A 22,353-nucleotide genomic window follows, 5' to 3' on the forward strand; every position below is an offset into this window, starting at 1 on the left:
CCGAACGTTTTGTAGCCGGCACCATCAATGGGAGGTATGAACAAGATAGGTGCACTCTCATTGATTTAACATTCCTTGAGTCCTATCTAAATGTTCGGGGGACGAGGCGATACAACTTCAATACCCCCCTTGAGATGCTTACAAGGTTCTATGACTTTTCTCAAGGGAGCACCCAACTTAAGACCTTCGTGATGGGAGGTCTAATTACTATCTTGGCTAACTTCCTTTGCCCCGGGTTCAACTCCCGTTAGACTTATGCTCCTCTTGAGGGGAGTACTTTGATTGATGAAGACGCCGTCTTCAACCACCACCGGTGGTGTGCCTACACTCAAGGCGGGAGTGTAGAATGGTTCACAAAAGGGTGCACCTCCATTATTCTTTTGGGGTGGAATATACCGGGCACCGACCCAAGATTGAGCCCGTATTCGCCTAGTCCGAGCTACCTTCTCGACATCCAAATCATTGGCAATCCCCCTCAAAGGGAAGAGGCACCCCGCCAACCGCAAGTGCCTCGTGGGATACCGGCAAGGCCTATTTCCCCACCTTCTTATGTGCCTATCCCACCATACCCTACTCCTTATACACGATTCCGACCGGAAATCCCCAATACCCCGGGTATAAATGATTTGATGAACCTTATGAATAGAGTTGACCTTGGGGTGCATGACGGGAGGGTCGACAACTACTTGGCCCTTTATCCCCAGTACTATAAAATGGCACAACAAGGGTATATTGACTCTAAGGGCCCTCGGCCCTCTTGGGCCCAACCACACCTTTTGTTCCCTAATCAAGGGGACTAAGCCGGGAATTTTGGTGGCCAAGGTGGAGGATACTCGGGCCAAGGTGGAGGGTACTCGAGTCAAGGAGGAGGGTATGACCAAGGAGGAAGTTCTCACCGGTATGGCTATCCCCGGGATGATGATGATGAGTGAAAGATGCCTACCTCATCACCTCCAATTGTATGATACTTTTCTCTCCCTCTCACTTTTGTATATACTTTGCATTTAGTTATATACATATACATTTAGCTTGCATTTGTATTATATTTCATATTGCATTTACATTTACATTAGTTAGTTCATATAGTATAGCTTGCATTGTAATATATCTCACATGTTTCATGTAGATAGTTGCATATAGACTAGAATTCATGCATATAGTCACTAATGGCCAAACATATTCATTTCTACACTAGAAATAGTGTTTAAATCGGTTTGGGGAGGTTTGATCATAGGTGACCATAGTTTACTAGAAATCATGCATCATATAGTGTAGTTTAGATTGCATTCATTTGTTATATATATCATATAGAATTGCATTTAGTTAGAGCATGCATTCATTCATATCATATCATTGCATTTGTACTTCAATTTCCATAAATTCAAAAATCCAAAAAAAAATGTATTTCCTTTTTATTCCTACTCCTACATGTACATTGAGGACAATGTCCAAAATAAAGTGGGGGATGGGAATTTATATTCCAAAATGCATAAAAATTGAAAAAATTCGAAAAATCACAAAAATATGTCTTTTAATTTCATAAAAACAAAATCTTTAAAAATTTGAAAATTTCAAAAACCAAAAACATGTTCATTTCCATTGTAGTGTAGTCTTGTATATATTGTTTGTATATATTGTGTTTGTCCATCCTTTTTCACATTGATCGACTACGCCACATCCAAGACATGAGGATATTGAAGACCGCATGGTATGATCTTTCCAATATCCTTTTTCCTCTTTATGTTAATGACTATGTGGCTTTATTTTGATTGATGCGGTATAAACAATGTGAATTTAGGATTGCATTTAGATTATTTGGCATACTAGTTGGTAGAAGCATATGCATTAGGATGTATATATGTTAGTTGCATCATGACATGTAGTTTGCATGTTAGAAAAATCTTGTGAAATCGTCTATTTAGGAAGCTTGACAAGCGTATATAGGCCCTAGTAGATGCTTTTTCTTCTTAAGACTTTGCTTGTTAGAATATTTGTAAAACACCCTAGGATGTGTCATGCTAGTATCCTTTGACCCATGGATTAAGGCCTAGTCAAGAGTACCTTGTGGTGTGATAACTCCTTGGCTACCGTTTATTCCAAGGTGACCCTTGAAACCATGTAACCATCATTCATCCATGTTCTACCATACGTTTTGTCATCAAAGGGAATGGGCACAAAAAGAAATTATTCAAAAATTTGAGTTCAAGAAAAGAAAAGAAAATAAAAAGTTTGCAAAATTCATCAAAAAGAAAAGAGGAGTAACAAAAATGAAAACTCATATGCTTCAAATATAAGGCACCCTCGTTACTAATTGGGGTGACTTTGAAAATGTTCAAAAAGAAATGTAAAAAGTTGAAAATTGTCAAGTGTTGAAAAGCCAAAAATCAAAAAAGAAATGGCAAAAGAAAGTGTTCTCAAATGTTATATGCCACAAGAAATTGGGGGGAAAAACAACAACAAAATCAAACTCCCAAATGAAACTCAAATACTATTGATCCCTTTTCCATCGTATCCACTTTTGTGCATGGTAGAGAGAGGACGACCCTTATTCTTGTCTAGGCAAGAGGGGGAATTCCGTGATCCTCCAGTGTTTCTAACACCATAGGGAATCTATTCTTGACAAAGGGATTTAACGATTGAGGACAAAGGTACCCTAGTTTGACACAACTTGGAGGTGATTTATTGGTATCCTTCTAGGCTTAGTAGTTTGAAGAAATTGCATCTATGAAGGAGTGTGTACCCTAGAATTGCTTCCCTTGTAGATAATTTCCGCCACTTAGATGAGGAAAGTGGCTATTCTTTTGTAGATGCATCCTTTATATGATTTTGTGTGCTTTAATGATTAGATGTGTCGCCATTTTGGCAAGACCCACCTTGCCTTGTAAGAAGGCATCCTACCTCATGGTTGTCTTGTTGTGAGTTGAAGGGGCGGAGTGAGACCCGCTAATTGTCTCATATCGGTTATATTAGTAGGATAGTTTAAATAAAGGTCTAGTTTTAGTCACCTCTTTACTCGGGACTAGTAAAGGTTCGGTTTGGGGATATTTGATGTGAACATTATTTGCGCACATTTAGTCCCCTAATTGAGCCTATTTTGCATACTATTATAACATTACATAACCATTTTATCCGTCAAATGCTTTCTATTTTGCTTTCCTAGTGCATTTCGTATGTTTTGTAGGAAAGAAGACAATTAGACGGAATTTCCCGTCTTTCGTGCATATTTGGAAGCTTATTGATGATATTAGATGAACTAGTATGAAGAGGAGGCAAGAACTAAAGACTAATTTCACAAGAATAAGAAGAAAGTGAAGAGAAGGATTCTGAAGCAGAATCCGAGCGTCCAAAGAGACAAGACGCCCGGCCAAGAAGCATAATCCGAGCGTCCAAGCCTTGAAGATGCTCGGATTCCCTTGCTACAATCCGAGCGGATTAGCCCAAAGACGCTCGTCCACCTCTGCAACAATCCGAGTGGATTCCCCTCCTGGACGAGCGGATCGAGGCGTCTTCAGCTGAGATGCTCATCTCTCCGAAAAGACTAGCAATTCCCTACTTAGAACTCACAAATGTTAATTACTAATTTAGCCTTAGTTAACCTAATGAAGCTCTACTATATATACCCCACTTGTAGATAATCAAAGCATCAAGTTTTAGAGTAGAGAGCCTCCATATTAGAAATTCCTCTTAGATTAGATTAGAGGTAGATTAGAATAGATTAATCTTTAATCTTTCCACAAAAATCACATTAATTTCTCCTTAATTATTGTTCAAGTTTGTTACTTTTGGGTAATTGAAGATCATTGGGTTATTATTGGAGGATTGACAACCCTTCATCAATCAATCAAGTTTCTTCTATTATTCTTTGCATTATTATTATTGGAATCTCCATAGGTATAATTCTCTTAATCCTTGTGTTAATTATTGTTAATCTTTCTTACTTGTTCATCATGTTTATACTTGTTAATTTGATTGACAACCTTGTTAACATGTTTCCTATGATAATGAGTGAGTAGTCTTTTAGCTAGAATTAGTGGGTAATTAAGGGAAACCAACATGGGATTGATTTATGCTTAATCTAATATGTTTTCATAATCAAATTGCTTGCTTGTTGCGATGTCAACTTTATGCACATGTTATGTTTGATGAAATGCTAAGCCTATGAATCCTTGCATTTACAACCATCTCTTACCTTTTCAATGAGACTTGTAAGATATAAACCAAGTCGAGTCTTGTTAGACCATGCATAGAAGTTGATTAGGAGGAAAGTAAGTCGACTTGTAGGTGTTGTACAATCTAATCGATTCGGCTCCGGGACCCAACTCTTCCTAAGAACTGTAAGACATAAACCAACTCGGTTCCTTCACGACATTAATTGCTTGCAACTTTGTAAACATGTTTGTATGATCAACACTATGAATCCCCTATGACCCCATGATATCCTAGCACTTTTAATCATTTGTTTACGTCCTCCACTTCATTGCTTGTTTTACTTTATCGCTTGCATTAGTCTAGACACAACTACAAACCCAAACCAATTGTGACACTAGCATAAATTGAGATAGATAGACTTAGAACCCAAAGCACACCGTCCCATGGATCGACTTCGACTTACCGCTAACTAGTTGTTTGTTGAGTATTATAAATGTGTTTGATTGGATGTGTGACGACCAACTCTTGTCCTATCAGCTACGGGTCCCTAAGTCTCACTAATACTAACTTTCGTTCTTGATTAATGATACTTAAAGCCTAAATTAACTTATCTCCCGATCTTATTAATTTAGTCGTCTTAATTAAGTAGTCTATTTCCCTCCCCTATCTTTCGATCTATCGGGTCGGTCAATTCCTAAGCATTCAACTAGCCGCGTGCACTCGATTCGTCAAATATAGCAATTAAATTAATTAAGTCGAAGCTAATCTAACACGTGGCAGTCGATCGACCATGCATGGCGGTCGATCGACCTACGGACCCAGTCGATCGACCAACGAAGTCAGTCGATCGACCAGAGCCCGATAACAGGTTACCTATTATCGAAACCGTCTAACCTACAGATCCCCTACATCTTAGCACGCAGGATTTAGCTACTCATGATGGTGATAATAACAACAATAAAATTAACAAATAAATCAATTGAATTCATAATTGAATTAACTAAATAAATAACTAACATGAAACGAGAATTTGGCATTGGGAAATCTAAACTAGCAATTCTAAACTACGGAAGAATTAAAGCAACGAAATTGAACAAAGGAACAGAGGAATACCGTAAAGAAGAATTGAAGAGAAAAGACCAAAACCCAAAGCGAAAAGAAAACTTTATTGATGAAATCTAATCTAAACTAATGAAATAATCCAAAATTCAACTTCTGTGTATTGAACCCTAATTAATTCCCTAAAATTCGATGATAGTTTTTAAACATAGGGTTCGCGTTACATAGGAATATATCGTGACTCTTATTCCTAAAACCTAATTTGCAATGGGCTTCTAATTCTTGTCCTTTTAATTTCACATCAGAATCACGGTGTGGTCGATCGACCACTAGGACCAGTCGATCGACCAAGCCTCGCTGAACAGTAGCTTCTGATCTCATTTAGGAATCGCGCTCCGGTCAATCGACTAAGGGCATCAGTCGATCGACCGCTTCAACAAGCATTTGCTCCAAAAAGCCTCGTAAATTTGTCTTTCAGGCCTCGATACGCGCACCAAGTTCGCTTCCCGAGTCTTTACTTCACGTCAGGTCCTATGCTTAGTACTCGGGGATGGATTCGGCTCATTTTCCACTGCACTCTTCCCATTTCTGCAATATTACACAAGAACACGAAATTAGACGGAAATAGGGAAAATAGTAGCATAAACTACATAATTGAGCACTGAAATGCGTGTAAAATAGGGTGTAAAACATCATATTTAGGACACGCATCAAACTTCCCCAAACCAAAGCCTTGCTTGTCCCCAAGCAAGAACTAGACTCGATCTTAAAACCTAATGGAACGAGTTCAATCTCAGAGCGAAATGCAACTATAAAGCCTAAACCAGTTTAATGCAACAACTAACAATCAATTAGCAATATGAATCATGCAAACGAGTTATGTAGTCGTTAAAAACTGCTGAACCGTAAACTATAAAGACTTATCAATTCGGACTCTCACGGGTCGCTCAAATCACACAATGAATACAGCTGAGTATATGTAAAGATAGAAAGAAGTAAATGTAATGACTCTCACCTAACTACAACCTATAAGAACATGCCTGCAGTCTAACATGAAAAGGATCTCTACAACCGTACATATGCATTCCAACCAAACAAATGATCATGACACATGCCGAGGTAAATATGGATATGTGAGGTAATGGGTAAGAAGGGCTAAGATAAATTTGGATATGAGGGGTTAAAGCCAAGCTAGTAACTACTGATCCAAATTATGGGAACATCTCAACTTCAAACTCAAGATCAATCGATATAAAACGGTGCCAATTATAAGCACAAATCTCACAATTTCCACAATAAGTCAACTCCCCATAAGATACAAATACAACATGGGAGCAAATATCGCTATTTAATAAAGACTTTGAATTATGTGATTCTGATTTTTTCTTCATTTCTGCAGTACACGGTCGATCGACCCATGAGTCCAGTCGGCCGACCAAAAGTTGAACTTGCTTTTCATTTTTTCTCTTTTTTCAATTCTATTTTTTCTTTCTTTCTTTCCTCATTTCCAACATTCCACCAACCTTCTCATAAAGAGGAATATAACCAAAATGCAATAAACACATTCCCACAACTACCAATACTAGCTCGGATAAGGTAGGCTAAATATAGTATGTAGCTTATGGGACAAAAAGGCAATTTGGCTATGTGAGGTTTATGGGTAAAATGAGAAAAGGGGACCTCTACCACATGTGTCAACAAACCACAAACCGAATGCATACAGGTATTAAGTAGACCAAGTTCATGCTTATGCAAATTAATGTAACATGTCATATAAGGAGTAACTACTCTCAAATCCTAAATGAACTGGTCATGGATGACACCAGTTAAAAGGCTCTAAACCTCAGAAATATAAGTAGTTTGCCAAAAATCTAAGTCACGTTCCAAGATTCAGCGAATAATTTAACGAAAACTCGTAGACTATGCAAATGATTCTACTAATAACATGTCAATTTAGCACGACTTAGGCATAAACAGATGAAAATGCAATGTCATCATTGAAATACTACCGTTCCGACTCGACCTACATGCTAAAATAAACGTGCAATTTTTTGAATTTTTGAAATTTTTTCAATTTTTTTCAATTTTTTTTTTTTTTTTGGATTTTCTGTATATAAGAGGAAAATAAACAACAATGCAAGACAAAAATGTAATAAACGTGAATGCAAAACATAATGAATGCGACGCAAAACCCTTCCCCAAACCAAATCACACAATGTCCCCATTGTGCGAAATCATTTAAGAAAGATAAGCAAAGGAAATTGGGATTTTGCGGAATTATAACTAAAATTTACATAAAAGAAGGACTCGGAAACTCACAAGACTTTAAGCGCAGCAGGAAACCTCCCCAAACCAAACCAGCGTGAGCTAGGAGGTTTCAGTAGCCAGCAGTGCTACCATAGGTACCTGAAAAGAAACAAAAGTACCGCGCGTAATTCCGAGAAAACAATTTACGAAACGCAAAATTATGTGCAAAATAAGAAAACAGAAGAAAACATAAATAAATCGGAGAATAAAGTGGAGAAAAGACTCCCTCAACTCCGCAAATCGACCAAACACAGCAGGGGAATGGTCGTGAACAGGTACGGTAGCGAAGGCGGTCGATCGACCATATATACCGACGATCGTCGATCGACCAGGGGGTGTGAACGAAGCCCCTGGAGTCGCGGCACAGTCGATCGACCACACAAGCCAGTCGATCGACTGAGATACCTGCTGTAAGTTTATGATTTCTTCGAATTAGCTCAATAAATTGAGCTAATATGGTCTATGAACCTGCGAACACACATAATAACGCGCCCAAAATTGCGCAAAACCCAAAGTAACAGTCTAAAGTCTTTAAATCCTAAGCAAACTTATTAAAGCGAAATCTCGCGCACACCAAAGCAATAAAAAGTCTAACAAAAGCAATAAAATGTTTTAAACGGATTTGATCAACTAATAGTTGATCAAGAATGGCCACGGAATGGCCCACTTGCTCGGGTTCTGGCAACAAGAAGTAGCCTCTACAGTACTCATCTCCTCAGCGGGGCTCCAATCAACTCCAATATCCGCAGAAGTCAACGGATCAACATCTCTAGTATCTTCCCAATCACTGACCTCGTCTGGCTCATCAAAATCCAAATCGGACTCCGTCACCTTGACTGGCTCCTCGTCAGTTGCATAGCTCAGACATCCTAGACCGCCTCTCTGCACAATGGGCTCTCTCACAACTGGAGCAACATGCGGCTCTAAATTCCCCAAACCAGCTCCTGCAACAGTCAAAACAGAAGGATCTTCCTCCAATTTGCTCCCAATCTGGGGCGGAGGTGTTATAGTAGAATTAGGCATAGGGGCAGGCATATCAGGCAACACAACATAAGATTTAGCTACATTGCAAGTTACTGGGTACATAGAATCCTTTTTCTTATAGGTCTGGGCAAAAACAATGGACTGTTTTCCTACCTTAAAGGTCAATGTAACTGAGCCAACATCTATAACTGCACCAGCAATGTGCAGAAATGGTCTACCCAAAATGATAGGAATGTGGGCATCCTCGGGTATATCTAGCACAATGAAGTCAATTGGGAAAAAGAACTTTCCTATTTGCATAGGAATGTCCTCTAAGACTCCTATAGGTTGGACCGCAGAACGATCAGCCATCTGTACAGTCATATTAGTAACTGCAAACCTAGTCAATTTTAATTTCTTAGCAAGACTCAAAGGCATAACACTAATACTGGCCCCTAGGTGCCAATATTACATGGGACTGAAAAACTACCTGGGTCTTCTAGCTTATGAGGTGCAGTACGAGTCAAATAGGAAGATGACTCCTCAGTTAGTGCGACAGATTGCACAGTATCAAGTGACTTCTTTTTAGACAACAGCTGCTTCATAAATTTCATATAGGCAGGCACTTGATTAACTAATTCTAGGAAAGGAACTTGCACATTTAAACTACGAATAACATTCTCAAACTTGTTAAACGATACATGTTCCTTTGTCGGCACCAATCTCTCTGGATAAGGGGCTGTAAGAAGCAACTTAGCCCTCTCCTCTAGGTCTCTCATACCGGCATCAGTGGACTTAGGCTGAAAATACACTACTTTGTCCTTGTTGCTCGAACCTTCTTCAGACCGTCTCAGGAATGAACCATTAACCGTCGTAGGGTCTTACTTTGGAACCGGAACTGACCCATCAGCATTTGGATCTTGCCTCAATAATTTCGGAGCCGTCGTACCCCGAAATAAGTAGTCCCTCAAGTTATCTGGCATTGGAGGACGAAAAGGTTCACAATCAGCAGCACCTTCAGTCGATCGACCATGTAGGTCAGTCGATCGACCATGTAGGTCAGTCGATCGACTGGCTTCCGAAGGATCAGAAACTTCACTGTCACCCGAGATGGTCGATCGACCAGGTGTGTCAGTCAATCGACTGATATACCTGTTGATCGTCTTTTTCTTGCTACTGTTCGTTCCAGCCTTTTTCTTACTCGGTTCCGCCTCATCCTTTTCAGTAACATCTTCGACCATAACGAGCCCATCAAGGGTAGACCCACTCCTCAAGGTCATTGCATTTAGAGTCTCTTTTTGATCCGGCTGCGACGGTAAATACCCCGGATCTCTAGTTGCACTTTTGCTTGCCAATTGGGCAATTTGGCTCTCCAACATTTTTGTAGAAGTCTCTCTAGCTAGAGACTCCTTTTGCAGCAAACTTGACAGATTCTGAACCATGTTTTTCAATTCAGAAATATCAGAACTTTGAAATTGCTGCTGCTGAGGCACATAGGGAGGCTTTTGATACTGCTGCTGCTTATGAGGGGGCACATAATTCTGCTGCTGCGGTGGTGGACCCGGATTAAGGACATTCTGGTTAGTCCGCCTCAAATTGGGGTGGACATTACAGGGATCGGGATAAGTATCAGTCTGCCTAAAATGTTGAAAGGCAGCACATGTTTCATACGAACTAGTACAAAACTCTGAAACATGTCCCTCTCCTCCACATCTTTTGCATGTAAAGAGCCCGTCTGAAACTACATTGACTTTATATATCCCACCTTTTTGGGATCCCCGAAAGTCTAACTTGTCGAATCTCGCAGTAAGGGCCTCTATTGCAGCTGTAACAGGAGATTCCGCTGCTCTTCTCTGATTCCCTCTAGAATTCCCATGCTCAGCTTTATGGGTGGCCATATCTTCAATAATCTTCCACCCCTTAGTCTCTCCAACATTCTCCTGGAATCTGCCATTAGCTGCAGCATCCAGGATAGCCCTCTGATCATCATAAAGCCCATTATAGAATTGATTACACATGCACCATTGCTCGAACCCATGGTGCGGAATAGATCGCACCAGTCTCTTGAAATGGACCCATGCCTCATAAAATCCTCATCAGGACCTTGTTTAAAGCTAGTGATCTGAGCTCTAATCGCATTGGTCTTCGATGCAGAAAAATATTTTTTGATAAAATGCTAGGGCTAGCGAATTCCAATCAGTATTCCCATTGGCAGCTCGATCCAGATCTCGGTACCATTCCCTAGCAGCATCACGGAGCGAGAATATGAACATCGTCTCTTTTATCTGGTCCTGGGTCACACCTGTTGGTGGGGGTATGGAACAACAGTAGTCAATGAATATCTCCATATCTTTAGCTGCATCTTCATTTGCAGCTTCCCCAAATTGGTTTCTCTCAACCAAGTTAATGTAGGACGGTTTCGCTTCGAATTTTCTATCCGTCCCGGCCGGCAATGCGAATCCCTTATAGAGATTCTCAGCTGTTGGCTCGGAGTGACTGGCTATACTTGCTTCTTCAGCCATATCTGGAGATGTGACGGTCTCAGCTGAAGAAGTAGAAATAGGAGAGGAAGGTGGATCCTCCTCAAATAGCTCGTTCTCGTAATAACTGGACAGAGTACTCAGCTCTTCCTCTGTCAGCAATACTCTAGATGATCGTCTCAACTCACACAAAGTCTTCTCGATCTCAGGATCTAACGGTAGTAATTCACCACCCTGTGAACTGCGCATAAGAGGAAACTACAAGTAGAATATGAGAACAGTTTAAGGAACATATGTCCCTTAAACTAAGAAAAAGACTAAAATAAAAACAACTAAAAATTAAACAATTGCCTCCCCGGTAACGGCGCCAAAATTTGATACCGTCGTAGAGTATCAAAGATAAATTTATAAAACCTAACTACTACTATAGCTAGTGGCAGTCAGGGTCGAACCACAGAGAGGCGATGCAATTAATAGTTGTCTAATTTTAGTCTAAAGTAACAGTTGTGAGGGGGTTTGATTTGAACAGTTCTATAACTAAAGGCAATCAAATTAAAATTAAACTAAAACAAATAAATGAGTGATTAAAGAAAATGGATTAAATCAAATATTAAAAGGATGCTAAGATGGTCGGTTCACTGTAGTTTCGACGGCGGTAACTCTAAGTAAACTAATTTAAGCATGTTAGACGGGAAAATAAAAAGTCCTCTCAGTCCAATTTAACAGGTAGCAACCTTTCGGCCTAAGCTACGGGTCCCTAAGTCTCACTAATACTAACTTTTGTTCTTGATTAATGATACTTAAAGCCTAAATTAACACGTGGCAGTCGATCGACCATGCATGGCGGTCGATCGACCTACGGACCCAGTCGATCGACCAACGAAGTCAGTCGATCGACCAGAGCCCGATAACAGGTTACCTATTATCGAAACCGTCTAACCTACAGATCCTCTACATCTTAGCACGCAGGATTTAGCTACTCATGATGGTGATAATAACAACAATAAAATTAACAAATAAAGCAATTGAATTCATAATTGAATTAACTAAATAAATAACTAACATGAAACGAGAATTTGGCTTTGGGAAATCTAAACTAGCAATTCTAAACTACGGAAGAATTAAAGCAACGAAATTGAACAAAGGAACAGAGGAATACCGTAAAGAAGAATTGAAGAGAAAAGACCAAAACCCAAAGCGAAAAGAAAACTTTATTGATGAAAACTAATCTAAACTAATGAAATAATCCAAAATTCAACTTCTGTGTATTGAACCCTAATTAATTCCCTAAAATTCGATGATAGTTCTGAAACATAGGGTTCACGTTATATAGGAATATATCGTGACTCTTATTCCTAAAACCTAATTTGCAATGGGCTTCTGATTCTCGTCCTTTTAATTTCACGTCATAATCACGGTGTGGTCGATCGACCACTAGGACCAGTCGATCGACCAAGCCTCGCTGAACAGTAGCTTCTAATCTCATTTAGGAATCGCGCTCCGGTCGATCGACTAAGGGCATCAGTCGATCGACCGCTTCAACAGGTATTTGCTCCAAAAAGCCTCGTAAATTTATCTTTCAGGCCTCGATACGCGCACCAAGTTCGCTTTCCGAGTCTTTACTTCATGTCAGGTCCTATGCTTAGTACTCGGGGATGGATTCGGCTCATTTTCCGCTGCACTCTTCCCATTTCTGCAATATTACACAAAAACACGAAAGTAGACGGAAATAAGGAAAATAGTAGCATAAACTACATAATTGAGCTCTGAAATGCGTGTAAAATAGGGTGTAAAACATCATATTTAGGACACGCATCATTCGCCTTGTATTAATTGCAGGAATGAGCCAGAGGGAGCATAATCGAGCCTAAACCTGTTCCAATCGCATGCATTTTAAAGAAGGAACAATCGAAGCTTGGAATATGTTACCTAGAGATACGTGAAGTGGCTTCGGAAGGTGTTCAAGAGTTCATCCGCGTTAATACAGCTCGATCGACCAAGTTGGCTGTTGTTACTGGTCGATCGAATGCTTTATGCTGCTGAAGATCCTCGATCGAGTTGTTACTGTACTCGATCGAGATTGGGTGTTTTATGGTTCCTCGATCGAACACTTAATGTTCTCGATCGAGACGTTTGGTCTGGATTTTCCTCGATCGAGTGGTTTTATTCTGCTTGATCGAGTCGGTTCTGCCGTAGGGGTATTTTACGCAAAGATATTTTATTTCCTATCTTTAGAATAAGTAGGATGACGGCAGTAGAAAAAAGGATGACTTCTTTGACCTTTAATTTTTGGATCTGAAGGACTTCTTCTTTTCTCTTCCTTCTCATTCCTTCTCTTAGAACTTGACTCTCTAGACCTAATTACTCCATTGCTGCTCTCTTGTATTCGGTATTCCTAATCTTTGTTTTAATCATTATTGCAATTTTATTCTTGTTCTTATCTTTTCTATTCAATTATCTTTCTCTATTCTCTCATCTAATTGATTGCCATGTTTAATTTATTGGTTGTGTTTATCTTTATTTCTTCAATATCTATCATGCATAGCTAATCCTTCCCTGCTAGGACATAGGGGAGCCATGGTAATTAGGGAATGATGAATAGGTGATTAGGGTTTGGTGTAAATTAGGTTTTTGTTGTTATCATTGTATTTAACTGTAATTAGCTGTTTGAGTCGACGCATTTGGCTAGTTAATTTTGGTACACCTTAACCTAGATCGAGAGATTAGAAGGGGTAAGACTTGCAATGAACATTAGGACATGCTAGTGAGGGTGAAAGCTAAGCTAGTAATGTTTTAGGGCAAATAGCGGACCGAAAGGGCCTTTTCATTACCCTACAGACCGAGTTTATGCTGACCTATGATCCTAGACTAGACTCCTAGAAAACCATGGTGAACTGACTGTCCTAGCTATTTCTCTTTATCTGCCGATTTCTCTACATTTTAATCCTTGTCTCTTCTCTGTTCTCTTTCCTTACAACTTCATAGTTTAGAAATCAAACAATCAAAACCCCAAGAAACAGTTACTCAGACGGACTTAGTTTAGCATACATTTTCCCATCTCCCTGTAGATTCGATACCCGACTGCCTCTACTATGTTTATTGGAGACCGGTTGGTTTTATTTTTGATAGGGTTGTGATAGTCGTGTCAAACTACGATCTGGTTTGATTTTGCGTCACGCGAATATGTAGGCAGTCCTATTACAAGGACACAACCACAACCCCTTTCACACCTTTAATTTGCAATCCCTTTTTTACTCACACACAACAAGAACTACGGTCTGGTTTGATTTCACTTCACGTGAATATATAGGCAATCCCCTAACAAGGATAAAACCATCTCTTTCAAACATCTCTTTTAATCCACCACTCTCAGAACCATCACTCCAAGTCCATCACTTTCAATCCATCATTTTCAATCCCTTACAAAAACTTTTCAACCTCAAGATCAACCCACCCAACTGCAAAGTTAATCTATACCTCTTTACTGGGGGGGGGGGGGGGCTCCTTAGTTTAGACTTCGCGTAGTCTTTCTTTCGCCAAATTGCCATCTTTTCACTGTAGGGGTTGTTCTTCCGATACGCTACCCGTCCTTCATCCTCAAACGTCCTTTGGGTCTCAACTAAAGTCTAAAATAAACCATCCTTACACTAGTGCTCGGTTCGAACAATGGCATGATCTTGGTTCCGCTCTCTAAATCATCATCCCTCAAGAAGGGATCTCATTCAAGCAAACGGTTGCGAAGATGTCCGAAGAAGATATGATTCGTGCTTTTGCAACTCCTCAGCCGAGCAGACCTTCTACCTCATATATTTGATACGCGTTATTACCCATTTTTGGCTAGTAGTTGCACATACCTAGGAAAAGTGTGTCAGAGTCATCCACGTCTCGTGTCAAACCTAGGCTTGTGTCACGTTCACGTCAGTCTGTCCGTTTGCGTCCTTGGAGTCAATGTCATGACAACTCACGTGTCTCGAACCTATCAAATCATGGATCTACGAGCAACAAATTATAACGCTTAAAACCTTTAAAGCTTTATAACTTTCAAAACTTTGTAACTAAAAAGAAGAACAAAAGACGAGTAGCAGCGTTTCTTTTGGCAGCATCTCTCGCGAGTCGCGCGTGTCACGGAAGGCCGGACTAGATTTTCGACGTCTTTACTGATTTCCTAATTCCAGTTAGTTTTATTATTAGTTATAATTATTATTATATTTATTATTATTAGGTGAAGCATTCAGACTACTTTCATTCTATTATTATTCAATAACTTGTAATTTGGGAAATACTCTCTAGAACCCTAATTGCTTTTGCTTAGAAAATTATGAGGAACTAATCCTCCCTTTCTTGGATCGATAAACTGAAGCTATCTTTCGATTAATTGTGAGATTGTTCTTTCTCTCTTTTATTTCTCAAGTATTGGTTAGTCTCTTGCTCGTATTTTATGATTATTGTTTCTCTTGCTAATCTGATCAATTAGTAATTGTTTACTTTAATCTATTGCATGTTTAGAAATTGAATCCGTAATTGTTCAATTAATCTAGACTAAAGTAGGAAACTTTACCCTAATAATTTGTATGCGTTTCATCTTTATTAGGACGAAGTAGAGACTAAACATATAATTCGAATCGTTAACCGCGTGTGTTAAAGATCGTTATCTCTATTTCTTCCTTGGATTGTTAATGCTGTTGTTGGATTAAATCTAGACGCGTGGATTAGATTGTTCAATAATTAGGGTCTCCTAATATCGCGTTTCAAGTTAGTTGACTATACTTAAGAGGAATAAGGAAACTTGTATTTCCACAATAGAGTACTTGAGAGTAATTGAATTAAAGACAATCGAAGACCAATTAGTTTGTTGATAGTGGATGTTTGTTAACCCAAGATCTTTGAATCATCTAAATTCATCTTATTTACTTATTCCTTGTTTAATTAGTCTTTAGTTAATCAATCATTATAAACCCCCTTGTTACTTGTACTCTTTACTTCTTACACATTAATTACATCGTCTTCTCTGTGGATCAATCCTTATTACCATATACTATATTTAGTTTAAGATCATAAGTGTTATAAATATTATCTTTGGGAGCATAGGACTTCGGCTCACCAGAGATTAAGTAAGCTACATCAGAGCTATCAAAGTTGATAATTGATGAAACACTTTATTAAGGCAGCTTCTTTTTCCATGCTAATTTGGTTGTAAATTTACATGACAAATAGTTTTTTATATTTTTTATTTTATTTTAGTTTCTTATGTTCTTATTAATTTGCTTCTCGAGTATTAAAGTTATTCTGCCTTTACGCTATGATTATTATTCCCTTTGTGATAATTACTAATTGTCTTTATTTGAAATCCTTCTCACATAAAAGTCAATGTAACTATTAACTAGGACGAAGGGATGAAGGAAGGAAGAGAGGGAGTATTCAATTAGCTAGTTTGATAACAGTTAAATTGCAAATTAAGTTATTATAAATGTCACCCAATGCTTTATACGATGTACTTTTTATTTTGAAGGATAAAAGGTGTATTACTCTGTATTAATTAGTTAAAGAATAAAGAAGCCGGTTTAAATATCAGTCAATACAATATAGTTATACTATAATATTTGGGAGCCCTATACAATGTAGTTCGTGCATCGCACGAGCATTAAATCTAGTATATATAAATAATTGGAACGGCGGCGTAATAGAGAAGCAAAAGGGGCCGGTATTTAATGGGCTAATTTTCACAGCTACAAGAAGTTGGGCTTGTTATTTTCGTTAAGGGGATAAGACTTAGGAGGGGACCGATACTGGCAGTGTAAGGATAATCCCTCCATTTCCTCATCTTCTTCCCATATGAAAGTATGAAACTAAAAGCACCTTGCAGAGTTGCAGTTGTTGTTGAAAAGTCCACAAAATTAATTAAGATGTCATCAGCATTAGCATTTTCCATCAATTTGAACAGCTGGGCAATTTAAGAAGACAACAAACAGATGTGACTTTTAGCTTACATGGTAGGAATAAGGAATAGGAATACACAGACTAGACACCCCACAAACAAAGAGTGCGTACCATTGGCGGTTGGCAGGATGCGCATTCAAATTTCCCACTAAATTTCACACTAATTACTTGTTTGAGAAAGTTAAATGATCATAATCATGTACAGGGTAATAAATTGTCAAGGGGGAGAATAATATTGTACTAGCTAGTAGAACTTAACTTTTAAAAAACTTTTGGAGTTCGTTCGCCATTAGATATGGTCGTCGTAGATGCGAGTGAGCCGAGATTGATGTTGGTTTGATAAGATTATTAAAGAGATGGGAGGAGTACTTTGGATAATATAGAGAGAGACTAATTTCACCAAATGTGTTTTTAATCGCCGACGACTAGCTTTCGCGGTTAACATGAATTTCATGTTAGTGTCTAAAATTATGAATGTTGTTTAGGATAATTAAAGAAAAATTCTACTTTGGCGGATTGGTGTCAATCTGTAATATGCAATTTGCATGGCAGTTCATACTGCAAACCCTACTTGGATGGCATTCAATACATTTTACATCAATGGACCGGTTGAGTAAAGCATGGTTACTTAGGAGGAAACATAGGATATTTTAGTTCTGAGGCATTATTATCAAATAGGTTGTATACATTCATTTCCTTTAACAAATGAGAAGAACAGTTTTTTTTTTTTTTTTTGGTAAAATGTGAGTTTTTTGTAATACTTAAAACTTATCAATTTTACATGAAATCCTTACAATCACTTGATCAAGACAAACAAATTCCAACAGCTTACAATAAGAATAGTGTAAGTGGTGATGCATATCGATGTGGTTGTTGTGCTCAGAACTAAAGTACTCAAAACGGTCTACTGATAAAACTATCAAAACTACTAGACATCGTCTGACACAACAGAAAACTTCTAACTGCAACGTGATGACTCATCCCAGCTATCCCATACGCGTCATATCATACCTGCTCAATAACTGTTCACCATCCCCGAATGGATCACCACAGTTTTTAAAACATTTAAACGGGGTCAGTACTAATTACAGTTTATCAGTTTTGGCTTTGAACATGTAATCACATAAATTATATTTACTTTTAAAGTACGTTTCTTTATTGTCTTTTGATTATCATTGCCAAATGCTTAGAGATGGTGACGTTCCTATACCCGAGTGGTCCGGTAAGGCACTTGGAGTATGGGGGTGTCACACTTTCGCTTCCTCGTATTTGGCCCCCCCCCCCCGCCGCAACATTGGTGTAAGATCAATGTGGATGCGGCCTTCTCCCCCTCCTCCTCGGTCACTTGTTTTGGGTGTGTTGTTAGGGACTCTTTTGGCTCTTGGGTTCATGGGTGGTCCAGCCGGTGCTTTGCTACTACCCCCTTTATTAGTGAGGTCCTTGCTATTAGAGAAGTGATCCGTTTTGCTGTTTTGTCCACTGATAAATTTGTGATTCCATCTGACTGTATTAATGTTGTAAATGCTATTTTGAGCTTGGCCTCTCCCTGCGGCCCCTTTGCTAACATCATCATTGAGTGTAGGGAAGTCTTAAAGGTCTCAACAAGGTTGCGGATGCTCTAGCTAAGTTCTCCGCGGCGGATGCTAGCGCTTCTAGTGGTTGTTTTAGCTGGGAACATGTCCCTTCTTTTGTTACGAACTTATGTATTCTTGACTTTTTAGAGGCTTGCACGTCTCTTAACCCCGACCCCCCTGTAATACTACGATTTTACGAGTATTTGGGTACTCTATCGAGTGGGGCTTACTCTGTCGAGTAAGTATGTTTGAGTAACGAAACGGTAGTCTGCCTGTAGGGTACTCGATCGAGTAGCCTTGGAACTCGATCGAGTACGAGACTTACTCGATCGAGTAAGTCGGTCTTTGGGTGATATTTGACGGGTTTTGTTTATAAGGCGGATTAATATTTAATAACTTTTCGTCATCTTCCCAAACACTTTTGCAAACCTAATCTACTGATAAAGAGAGAATTCATCCTACGTTGCCTTGTTCTTCCGCTTTATTGACAAATCCCGGAGCTAGAGGAGTCGGTTTCATTCGTTCTTGATATCATTGTGATCCCTGCGTCAAGGGTAAGTCTTACGTATCATTTTTATAGCATTTGGGTAGTTTTGGTTAAACCCTAATTTGGGAATTGGGGGTTTTATGATTATATTGTTGTGATAGTGATTGTATGAATATGTGTATATGAGGAGGGTTCATAGAAGAAAGATTTTGAGACAACTGCTAGATCGTCTGAATAGTGATTGCATTCCAGGTAGGGTTTCCCTACTCAGTAGTAGTTACATGATGTGTGTGGTGATTGTGCTGTAGTTAGTGATTGTTGATTGATTCAGACGGTTTCAGATTTCATATTGTTGATTGATTCAGACGGTTGTGATTTCATGTTGTGGTTACTGTTTATCTGTCTGTGTTCTTCGGGGTGCGTCCGTGGCTGAGTGTAGTCACTTGCGGGAGTGGCTTCACGCCCTTGATTCGCCTCCTATGGAACCCGCCACAGGAGGGATGTGCACATTAAGGAACATGGGTTTATCGCTCGATGAGATGAGCGGGGCTTAGGTGGGAACGGCTGCGGTCCCCCACTGGCGGTGTGGAGTACCTGTTGCGATGGGTACTGGCGGGGCTACACACTTTAGTGTGTAGTCGGTTGTGTGGAGATTGATGATGGAGACGGAGATTGATGTGTTGATTGAGTGCTTGGTATTTGCTTCATGTTGGTTTGTATCGTGTAATTAGTACCGACCCCGTTTAAATGTTTTAAAAACTGTGGTGATCCATTCGGGGTGGTGGCGATTATTGAGCGAGGTATGATATGACGCGTATGGGATAGCCGGGATGAGTCATCACGTGGCTGTTAGAAGTCTTCATTTGTGTCGACGGTGTTTTATAGCTTTGATAGTTTTAGCAGTAGACCGTCTAAGAATCTTGTATTTCAGTTTAACAGTTTTGGTTTTGATCATGTAATCACTTTAAACCATATTGTTATTTAAATTATGTTTCTTCATTGTCATTTGATTATCATTGCCTCGGGTAACCGAGATGGTAGCACTTCCATGCCTTAAGTGGTCCTGGTAAGGCACTTGGAGTATGGGGGTGTTACAAAATGGTATCAGAGCGACGATCCTGAAACCTGTAACCAATGAATCTAATGAACCTAGGGAGTCTAATTAAAATGAACCCGGGGTAGAAGTTGTAGGAGCTAATGCAAAGGCTTGGGAGACGTCCTAAAGCCGCGAACTCGCCCTACAATTTTGAACCGGTCACATCGGGTATGTGTCGGGATCGTTATGTGCTTATCGTGTGCTTTGTGTATCTATATAGTAGTATGTTGTGTGAATTGATGGATGCATGCATGTGGAGGATGGGAGATCTGAGTTGAAAGATGATGATGACGTGAATTGTATGTTGATTGTTTATAAAGCATGAAAGTATAATGATTGATATATATATAATGTGGCATGTTAGAATTATGAAAGGAAAATTGTTTTGTTTGTATATATAAAGCAATGCGTAGTATATATGTTGTTGTTGTCGTTTTTTATATATAAAGCAATGTGTAAGGGGGTTGTGCTACTGCCAGTGACGTAAGTGAGTTGTACGGATGAAGTGATGAGAATTTGAAGGATGTCTATTTTGGTTAGATTATTATTGTTGTTTGGTTTATTACTACTCAACCTCGTGCGTGGTTGACAGTGTATTCGTAAACACCTGCGATGAACCATAATTAGGGAGCAGATTTGACAGGTACTAAAGATTAGCTGACTTGGGAGCTTATGAGAATGCGTTAGGACTTGGCCAGTCTACCTAGATGTCTAGACCACATAGATTATTTAGTCACTTTCTTTATTTCCGCTGCAAGTGGTATTTAAATTTTATATTGAGTTTTAGTTTGGATAAGTTGTAATAAACATGTAATCGCTAATTTTTTTTTTAGTTAAATGTGAGCTTTTATAACATGAAAAACAGATACAAATGATCAATCATTACATTTTGTCATACATGCTATTCCTCCGACTTCCTAACTTAAAATGCTAATTCCCATCTGCATCAACTAGTTTGCATCATTAACCAAAAGTGGTTGGTGCAGCAACTGTTTAATTCTAACTCGAGCAAATCTCTTAATATCTAGAACAAGTTTTCCAAGCTTACAAACATTCAATTCTAGCCTACAACGATTTCTTTCCTGCCAAATCATATACCATGTAGCCATCCTAATCATATGACCAACCCTTCTCTGAAGCTTTGAGTATTGGTTCCTGCTTACTCCCATCTTCATCTTCATCCAGTCTTCCAGAGCACCTGTCACCCTGGTAGTGAATACACAGATGTTTAACAGATAATCATGAGTTTCAAGGGCATTTTCACAAACAAATTTACTAGTCTCACTGACCCCTATTCTATATAATTTTTCTCGAATGTTCAATGCTTCCTGCTTAATTAACCATCCAACCACATAATGTTTAGGCAAGCACCATCTATCCCAAACTTCATGACACCATGGCACATATGGGTGTGTACCTTGTAGCAATTGGTATCCAGAAGGCACTGAATATCCTTTGGCCTGGGGCAGCCAAAGATTATTCTGGTAACCAGTCTTAAGAGACTCTTTCACCTTACAGATGTTCCTCCAGTTCCAGTTGGAGTCTAGAGGAGGTTCATAAGCATCCCAGTCCTGCCCTTTCATATATATATATGATCCACTCATTGCACCCAAAGCCTATCAGCCTTAGTATAAATCCAATTCACCAATTTTTCAACACTCGCAATATTCCACACCCTAGCTTCCTTGATTCCAAGACTACCATTCTTCTTAGGATAACAAACTTTTTGCCATGCTACTAGAGGAATTCTATGGAACTCTGTCTCACCTTCCCATAAGTATTTCCTACAAATAGCCTCTATTCTTTTAATGACTCCTTTTGGAATTAAGAAAATGGAGGCCCAGTAATTGTGAAGAGTATTGAAAACAGAATTAATCAAAGTCACCCTGCCACCATAACTCAGTTTCCTTGCACCAATCCCTCGTATTTTTGACACTACCTTGTCTATCAAAATATTGCAATCATCCTTAGTGAGTCTGCTTGCTTGGATAGGGATCCCTAAATACTTCATAGGCAGCTCTCCTTCTGTGAAACCAGAAATTTGCAGAATATCCAGCTTAACCTCATCTGTCACCCCTCTAAATATAACCTCATATTTTGTTGCATTGACTCTCAGACCTGAAGCAGCTGAGAAAGTAGACGTACACCCCCTTTGCAAAACATTAAGAGGTCATCATCAAACAACAAATGATTAAGCTTAAGCGCCCCACACAAAGGATGAAATCTAAAGAACCACTTCTGTACTGCAAACTCAAGGACCCTAGTCAAGTATTCCATACAAACAGTAAATAAGAGAGGGGA

The sequence above is a fragment of the Silene latifolia genome, chromosome 6 (assembly GCF_048544455.1).
Source record: "Silene latifolia isolate original U9 population chromosome 6, ASM4854445v1, whole genome shotgun sequence".
NCBI lineage: Eukaryota > Viridiplantae > Streptophyta > Magnoliopsida > Caryophyllales > Caryophyllaceae > Silene > Silene latifolia.